The 7,312-nt window shown below is 44.4% G+C and overlaps 1 pseudogene; it reads left to right on the top strand.

The window, feature by feature from the left end:
• The first annotated feature begins 3,201 nt into the window (after positions 1-3,201).
• LOC145417623 (5S ribosomal RNA) lies at positions 3,202-3,320 on the top strand (annotated as a pseudogene).
• The last annotated feature ends 3,992 nt before the right edge of the window (positions 3,321-7,312 follow it).

Genomic DNA, 7,312 nt, shown 5'->3' with positions numbered 1-7,312 from the left:
TTGACAAGGTCTGTTCTACCCATCGGTTCACCGGGTAAGGCAACCACGTTTCTGTACGAGGTCAGAAGGTCGAGGAGTTGAGGCGTATTTTCTGGGAAATCTGTGCAAGTGAGATGTGAGAGCATATCGGGTGAATGCGTCGGCGCAGATCCCGTAGAGTTAATAGTACATACACCGATTGGCGTATCATCAGTCTGAATAGTAGGAATTGAGGAATCCTGGCACACCTTTACGGCCGCTGGGTATACTAGGAAGTCTCCAATCTTTACACCACGTTTAAGTTTTAGTGGAGCATTTGTGACATTGAGCAAGTACAGGTAGCATAAACTGTCCTCTAAGACTGTACACCACGCTGACTCATAAGTCAAACCATTCACACAACACGTCTCAGGTAGGGTTAGTACATCCACTCCTTCTTTCGCACCGGCAACACAAACAGAGACTTTGGTGAACTCATGCGGTAACAAAATTGTGCACATATTCGTTACTGCACATTTCGTCTCTGCGTGTTGGAGAAGATCATTCAGACTGTGTGAGGTAGGTAACTGAGACATGTCTGAGTCAGCGATAGTGTTGTCGGGAGAGGATGTAAGAGCCATGTTCGAAGGCTGAGATGATGTATCAGGAGACATTGAGGAATTTATGTCCTTGCTCGCAGTCAGTAAAGGAATGATCTCTGTATTCTCAGATGATGATAGTGGTGGTTTGGGCTGGGTTGGACTTTTTGGTAGTGATACGGACAGATTTGAAGGACTGATTTGATCGTAAGAACAGGACGGGGACATTCCATAGTGTAAACCGGGAATCCAGAAATGTCTATACTACCACAAGCAGGTAATAATGCAATGGAATGTTGTGCCATGGTGGAGAAACCAATAAGGGCATCTGCGGGATACTGCAAGTCATTAGTGACATGAAATTCAATGAGGATAGGGGGCAAATCTCTGTGGAGTTTGACTTCAAGGGTGACTCTTCCCTTAACCTTAAACTCTGAGCCGTTAACACCACATAGGCGAATGTCTGGTGGTTCTAGGAAACTGACGTGGCTGTGATGGCGATGAATAATTTGTAAGGAATTTTCGGAGATGAGATTTACTATAGATCCTGTGTCCAAGAAGAATGACGTTGGTATGTCATGACTGCTGCCGAGAATGACTAAACCCGAGGATGTTATGGGACCTACATGGCGGATGGGGAGTTGGGTTTCTGGTTCTATGTGATATTGGTCCGATACGGGCGCGGCGCTTCCCCCGACTGTTGGCAGTTGAGGTAACGACATTCCTCAGTGGTGTGAGTCGTGCTTGATTTGTGGTATTTGCAGTATGGACGACGTGAGCAGGAAGGCGTACGCTGTCTGATTTGGGAGTGAGGACATCTGTATGTACGGTAGCAACTGGATGCTCGATGTCCAGGATGACCACAGTACCAGCAAAGAATCGAAGATTGTCTGTTCCGTCGGGCACTAGATTGATCACGACCTGCGGTAGGAGAGCGATGTGTGGCAGGTCTGCCGCGTGTGGTGGGACGGGAGCGAGATTGGTCTGGGGTAGTGGAGGTGTGACAGACTGAGGAGGCCAAGGGTTGGGTGGTGCCCTGATGCGTGTAGTTCGAACCTGTTCTTTCATGAATGGCTTTAGTGACCTGAATAATTTTGTCTCCTGGACTGAAACCGATTTCCAAGGCTAGCTCTCGCTGTTTAGGAGTAAGCCAGTGAAGGAATCTGAGGTAACAAATTAAGTCAGCAAAGTTGGTGAGTGAAAGCATTGGAACGCCATTCTTGTCTTCTAACCATTTCGTGCCTACCAGTAATTGGAGCATCTCGCTACTAGTTGCTTTCATGGTGGCGGCAGCTTCGCGGAGCTTGGCATATTGCGCTGGGACGCGCAAGTCCTCATCTAGTTGGTTTAGGAGATTAATGAATCCCATGAGAGATGCGGTATTTGAATGCTGGCAACAAAGGCTGATGAGTTCCGTACGAAAATCAGCAAAGGTACGAATGCTATCGAAATGTCCTGCACGGATCGTGGATCTGATGTCCAATTTACCGTGGTGTAAGCGACCGAGGAGGTAAGCTACTTTGAGCGATTCCTCGGTAATTTGTCTATTGTTTATTTCTGTTTTGACTTCTCTGAGGAAATCATAGACAGACCAAGTTGGGTCCTGGCCGGTAAATTTGGGACGATTGGCATCGTCGAGATAGATAGACTGTGGAGGGTTGGCCATGGCTGGAAGTGTAGAAGTGGCGGCAGGAGAGGTGTGGGAGAGAGAGAAGGTAGTGGCAGTTAAGGGCGAGCAAGACGGGGTATGAAGGGAGGCAGGAGAGGGAACGATAGGGGAAGGAGTAGAGGAAGAAGGGAGTGTAGAGGCAGGAGTAGAGGAGGAGGTATCTGGATTTACGAGTGTAGGATGGGTAGGAAGTGATTCTGCGGGAAGTGAAACGGGAGTCTCAGGTACAGGGCGGTGGTACTCTTTGCCACCTCGTAAATGAGTGATTGTGTTAGAGTCGGCAGACGGGGTATGAGCAGGTGATGTTTCCGGGTCGAGAGGGCTGGTGGTAAGCGGTTGACGTGGAAAGTATGACATTTAATGCGGCAATGGAAGATGAAAGGATGAAGATGGATACATAGGTGGAAATGTATAAATAACAATGAGAGAATGGAATACACTAGGTGTGAAAATGAATGAAGGTGCGGGCATGTATGCATTGGGGGGGGGGACATATATACATCGGGGGTAGACATATTGTGGAGGGGGTACACCGTCCACAATATGTCTACCCCCAATGTATATATGTCCCACCCCAATGCATACATGCCCCCACTAATCTTGCTAGGTCAGCACACTTTCCCACACCTGAAGACGGCGTTATTGCATCAGTTGACATCAGGCAGCCGAGAAGGGTACACTATTTTACTGTGAACTTGTAATAAACTCCTTATCTAGCTGTTTGTACACGGAGTTTCTATTACCAAAGTATTGCAAGTTACATATATATATATATATATATATATATATAGATATAGATATATACTGTATATAGATATATATATTGCTACTACTCACCCTGCCTTTGGGTGGGAAAGGAGGTCCGGATGATGATTATGATATATATATATATATATATATATATATATATATATATATATATATATATATATATATATATATATATATATATATATATATATATATGTGTATATATATAACGGCCATACCACGTTGAGTACACGGCTTCCCGTCCGATCAGCGAATTTAAGCAACGTTGGGTCTGGTTAGTACTTGGATGGGTGACTGCCTGGGAACACCAGATGCTATTGGCATAACGTTCTCCCTACGTGTCAAGTGGGGTTGGTGGAGGATTAGTGCCCCTCCCTGTAAAATAATTAATTCTAAGCCCTTGGCCACCCCGTTTGGGATACATGGCGTCTGGCAATGAATGAATGAGGAATATATATATATATATATATATATATATATATATATATACATCAAACCTCACCATAGCGTCGTCTTTTAGGGAGTTAAGTCTTCCAAACGGGATTTCCAAACCGCTGTTCCTGTGTGTGTGTGTTTATATATATATATATATATATATATATATATATATATATATATATAGATAGATAGATAGATAGATAGATAGATAGATAAAAAGATATATATATATATATATATATAGAGAGAGAGAGAGAGAGAGAGAGAGAGATATGAACAAATATAAAAATGTGAAACATGTCCAAATTAAAATGGCACTAAGAAAGCAACAAATTACATGACTGAAAGAAAAACGGTGAAGTCATTAAATGCAGAGATAAGATGGTGAAGAGAATTGTAGAATTTTACAAAGAACTGTATGCATCAAAGACAGTACAGTAGTACTAATAGTTAACTTTTCAGCTGACAGGTGAAGTACCTGAGGTAACACCAGACAAAGTAAATATTTGACTTTAAATTATGGAAAGAGAGAAGCCTCCGGGAGAAGATGGAACAGTAGCATTTTTTTTTAAAGAAGGAACCAAAGGCTGAGCCCGCAAAACAGTTCCTTCCAAGAAAAAATAACAAAAACAATACAAAAGAGAGCCAAATTCAAGATCCATTCATTTCGAGATTCCAGGACACACTGCATTTGAAAGACTGGAGGTCATAGGAAGTAGGAAATGCAGAGGGAGACAGTTCCAGAGTTGACCTGTTGCATAAATGAAGGACAGAGAGTAACGGTTAACTCTTGCATTAGAGGGCTGGACAGAAAAGGGATGAGAGTTTGTTTATAGACGGGTGCTATACACTCGTCATAGAGGTGGAGGGATGCAAGCAGACAGTTCAGAGGAGCAGTGACCATTGAAGTAGCAAGAGAAAAGAGATAAAGAGGCAATAGTACGGCGAGGAGACAGAGGTTGAAAGGAGCCAGTAAGAGGAGGAGAGTTGATGAGACGAAAAGCCTTTGTCTTCACCCTATAGAGAAGAGCTGTATGTGGGGAGCCTCCCCACACATTAGCGTTGTACTCTAAACAAGGATGAATAAAACCCGTGTATAAAGTCAACAACTGTAAAGGGGTATAGCAGGCACGGAGTTGGCTTATCACACCTAATCTCTTGGAAGCTGAATTTACAAGAGATGCAATATGGTCTGTCCAAGATAAGTCCCGAGTACATGAAACCCCAAGCATATTCAAGGATGATGCAGGATTGAGCTGGATATTATTAAATATTAGTGGGTACTCTTGTGGATGTTGATGTTGATGGAGGAGAGTGGAATCTGAAGCAGCTGCTGTTTGCAGATGATACTGCACTGGTGACTGATTCAGAGGAGAGATTGAGACAGTTGGTAGAGGAGTTTGGAAGGGTCTGTGAAAGGAGGAAATTGAAAGTAAATGAGAATAAGAGTAAAGTGATGAAGTGTACGAGGTTGATAGATGGTAGGGGGATGAATATAGTTTTGAATGGTGAGTTGCTTGAGGAGGTAGATTGTTTTAAATATCTAGGGTCACATGTTGCTGTGGATGGAAGAATAGATGCAGAAGTGAAGTTTAGAATAAATGAAGTAGGAAAGGTGCTGGGAGGAATGAAAAAAAGTGTTTAAATGTCGTTCGCTTAGAATGGATGTAAAGAGAAGGCTGTATGAGGGTGTTGTGGTACCGACTGCATTATATGGGGCTGAAACATGGAATATGGGTGTAGCAGAGAGGAAAAGTTTGAATGTAATGGAGATGAGATGTCTGAGGAGTATGTGTGGAGTGACGCGTATGGATCGAGTGCGAAATGATGAAGTGCGAAGGAGAACTGGAGTTGTTCGGGAGATGGCTGGTAGAGTTGAGCAGAGGGTGTTGCAATGGTTTGGGCATATGGAGAGAATGGATAATGAGCGATTGGTGAAAAAGATAACTAGATTTGATGCGAGAAGTGTAAGGCTGAGAGGAAGACCACGAATAGGATGGATGGACAGTGTGAAGAGAGTGCTGGATGCAAGAGGGATGTCTGTTGAGCAAGGAAGAGTGGCTGTGCGTGACAGAAATAAATGGAGAGAAATTGTGAATGAATAAGTGATGACGCAGCCCTCAGGGGATATTCTCCCGCATTTGGTCTGATCAGCTAGTCAGGTCAGGTGCGGGTAAGGGGATGGGTCTATTATGATGTGGCAGGGGTAAACCAGTTCTGCTGTCGGGCCCTGCTGCGGATGTCACTGATTGCATTGCGCAGTTGACCCTTGTGCGGTGTGGTGCAGTGAGGATCTGTCCGTTCTCCCCTTTGGGGCTAAGATGCGAATGAATGTGTTTGAATGGATGAGTAAATGGAGAGTGAGTCGTACTGTCTCGGCTACCTCCCTTTCCTTGGGGGATGCAGCCTAGGTATATAGATAGATAGATAGACTCTTGTGGAAGTTTTTGACGGATTGATAGGTGACATTGTTGGAAGGACACAAGTCAAGAGTGAGAGCAGTGGAAATGAGTTATTTAAGAGGAGCCTGTGGAGTCACGTGGAGAGACAGGCTGACGAATGAGGATATAAAGGAGCGTTGTGGTGTGGATGTGGATGTGATAGAAAGCGTTATGAGGAACACACTGAGGTGGTTTGGCCATGTGGAGAGGATGGAGGGTGAAAGACTGACGAAGAGAGTGTATGTGAGTGAGGTGGAGGGGGGAAGAGGGAGGGGGAGGCCGAGGATGAGATGGAGGGATGGGGTGGAGAGGTATATGAGAGAGGGGGGTGTGAGTTGGGAGCAGGGCAGTGAAATGGCGGGGGACAGGGCGACTTGGAGGCGATTTGTTTGTGGCCACCCCAAACGGGATTGAGGCGTCTGGCAATAGATAGATAGATAGATAGATAGGTGTAAAAACTGAGTCTTTGATGCACTAAAAACAACAAGATTATTTGTACCCCAGTCAGAGATAGGTGCCAAGTCAGACATTAGGTGTGCCATAGCCCCATCCCGTGTTTGTTGAAGTAAATGCTGAGATGGATGTTGCAGAAACCGAATCGAGAGGTGAAGAGTGGAATCATCAGCGTATGAGTGGACAGGGTTAGATGTACAGCTTAGATCATTGATGAATAAAAGGAAGAGAGTTGGTGATATGACAGAGCCCTGAGGAACACCACTGTTGATTGATTTAGAAGAATGATGGCCGTCTACAACAGTAGCTATAGAACGACCAGGAAGGAAGCTATAGATGAAGGCACAGATAGTAGGGTAGAAACCATAAGAGGGCAGTTTGGAAATTAAACATTTATGCCAGACTCGATCGAAAGCCTTTGAGATGTCAAGTGCAAAACCAAAGCTTTCGTCATAGTCCCGAAAGGACAATGACCAGGAATCAGAAAGGTAGGTGAGAAGATCACCAATGGAGCATTCCTGACGGAACCCATAATGACGATCAGAAAGAAGGTTGTGATAGGAAAGATGCCTTAAACTTTTTCTGTTAAGAAATGACTCAAAATCTTTTGAGAAACAGGATGTTAAAGGAACTGGACGATAGTTAGAGGGTTGGGAATGGTCACCCTTCTTTGGGACTGGCTGAATGAGAGCAAACTTCTAGCAAGAAGGAAAGGTACAAGTTCACTGACAAAGGCGAAAGAGTTTACCTAGGCAGGGTGTAAGCACAGAGGCACAGTTCTTGAGGACAACAGGAGGGACTCCATCAGGCCCACATGCCTTGTTAATATTGAGGCCAGTGATGGCAGAAAATGCATCAGCTATAGAAATTTTAATGTCAGCCATGAGGAAGTCAGAGGGGGGAAATGATTGAGGAACAGCACCGGAATCGTCTAAGGTGGAATTGGAGGAGAAAGTCTGAACGAAGAGATCTGCTTTATCAGT

Source organism: Coenobita brevimanus, chromosome 110 (assembly GCF_032717465.1).
Source record: "Coenobita brevimanus isolate Jiangsu-jjx chromosome 110, ASM3271746v2, whole genome shotgun sequence".
NCBI classification, from domain to species: domain Eukaryota; kingdom Metazoa; phylum Arthropoda; class Malacostraca; order Decapoda; family Coenobitidae; genus Coenobita; species Coenobita brevimanus.
Note: the sequence above shows the minus strand (reverse complement) of the source record. Positions and strands in the feature narration are given on the sequence as shown.